Below are 2406 nucleotides of genomic sequence, written 5' to 3' on the forward strand. Positions count from 1 at the left end.
TTACTCAAACCCCAATCCCTTGGTAGCAAAAGCCTAGACTTCCTTATTAGGCTCCAATCCCTTGGAAAACCTAACAATTAGTTCCGCATTAAGAAATGAGTTTTTAAGACAACCAAAGGTCCTAGTTCTATTCCTAGACACTATTTCCTTTAGGTGTTTAATTCAAATCCGGATTTACCCAACATTTCCCAATATTAAGCAACTCTAAAATCAAGTCATGAGTAGTAATTTCACAACAAGCATTAAGAGAAGAAATCAAACACTAACAATCAATGAAAGAGGTATATATTCATTCAAAACAAAGTGCTTTACATAAGAGTTTCGTGACTACAACACTCCCCCAACAATAATTGAACTAGCTCTACATGAATGGAGAGCTCAAGCTTACAAAAATGGAGAGAATGGAAGAAGGAAGAAGACCCAAGGGTGAAGATGGACTGTTCCCACAGCTCCAAGCTTGCCTCCAAGAGCTCCCAATGAGAGAAAACGAGTCTGGGTGCCAAAAGATCCCAAGTTCTTCATGCATTCAAGTGAAATAGGGCAAATTTGTCATGTCAGCAAAGTTGGCGCTCAAGCCCCCCAAAAATGGGGCGCTCAGGCGAGCGACTATCAACTGAGGCACTGGTGCACTGGCGCTCGAGCCCCCCAAAACTGGGGCGCTCAGGCGCACGTTAGTCACTCTTCAGGAGCTGATGCACTGGCGCTCAAGCCCCCCAAAACTGGGGGGCTCGAGCCTGATTTCAGCAGAATTCTGATTCTTCGTTTTTGCTGCTTTTCTTGGTTTCCAGTGCCTTCCTTTGATGCATAGACTTCTTCTAATTACCTTAAGCACATAAAAGCAAGGATTAGTGAACAAAATATCTCATTAAAGCTTGGGGTGCAACCACTTAATCAAACTAAAAGAAAACAAGGATTTACAAGGTAAAAAGTTAGGAAAGGGTTGACAATTTCTCTTGATTCATCACTGAAATCATGGTAAAATATGTCGTTATCAACAGGGTACTTCATCTCATTCAGAAGTGCTTATTACATAGAATAGGGGGAGAAGCCAAAAGAAAGAACAAAATAGTGGTAGAGATAAAAGCAGGAGCAAGTCCAAGTCTTTGTACAAGAATGTGGAGTGTCACTATTGTCACAAAACAGGGCATATAAAGAAGAACTGTTTTTTATGGAAGAAAGAGAACAAAGACAATAAGGGTAAGCAAAGAGAAAGAGATAATGATGATGGTGATCGTGTTACTACTACATGTGGTGACCTTATTTGTCTTCGTGATTATGACACTATTAATCTTGTATCTGATGAGAGCATGTGGATAATTGATAGTGGTGCTACACTGCATGTTACATCCAGGAAGGAGTTCTTTACATCTTATACACCTGGTGATTTTGGAGTATTGAAGATGGGTAATGATGGGGTGTCTAAGGTTATTGGTGTTGGTGATGTTCACTTGCAAACCAACATGGGGATGCAGTTGCTGCTTAGAGGAGTTAAACATGCTCCAAATGTTCGCTTTAACTTGATTTTTGTGCAGGTACTTGACGATGGTGGATTTGATAACCACTTTGGTTCTGGACAGTGGAAACTCACCAAAGGTAACTTGATTGTGGCTAAAGGGGAGAAAAACTCTAAGCTTACTGGATAAAAGCTTTGGTTGCTAAAGACAATGTGAATGTCGTGTATATGGAGTCCTCTTTGTGGCACAAAAGGCTTGGTCATATAAGTGAAAAGGGACTTAACTGCTTAGCCAAAAAGGATGTTCTCTCAGGATTGAAGAATGTAGAGTTGGAGAAATATTCTCACTACATGGCTGGTGATGGGTGTCGCCGCCCAATCAAATTTGATTGCATATTAGAAATGCAGTATAGACTAGGAAGTGACTCCTAGGTCGTCTCACAAGGACCAACTACGGTTCAGAATCAGGTCTAACACATAGTGGGGGGATTTCGAATGTGTTTTTGCAAGGTGAATTAAAATAAATTAAAAATGGAAATTAAACCGAACATAATTAAAAGCGTTAAAGTAAATTGAAAATTCCTAAAACAAGACATGTAAACTAATTAAAATGCAGATAGATAATAAAAAAGAACACATTAACTAAACATTAAATTCACATTGCTGCTTAAAATAAAATATGCATCCTATAACTAATAAATAAAATACTATGACTAGAAAATATGTAAAAAGAAAAATAAAATATGTAAAAGAGGCATTGCCGTGACCCTGCTTTTCTTTCCCAGCATCAAGTACACCTACCTAGTTCTACCTAATATCTAATCACCTAGCTAAACACGTAACTACCCTTTCTAAAAGAAAAGAAATGTTATGCTAAACATTCAAAAACCTTGCACGTTCCTGTAGCTTACACCAAAGCTAAAATAAAATAAAATAAAAAGAATTTAATGCTA

The sequence above is a fragment of the Vigna radiata genome, unplaced genomic scaffold, assembly GCF_000741045.1.
Source record: "Vigna radiata var. radiata cultivar VC1973A unplaced genomic scaffold, Vradiata_ver6 scaffold_23, whole genome shotgun sequence".
NCBI classification, from domain to species: domain Eukaryota; kingdom Viridiplantae; phylum Streptophyta; class Magnoliopsida; order Fabales; family Fabaceae; genus Vigna; species Vigna radiata.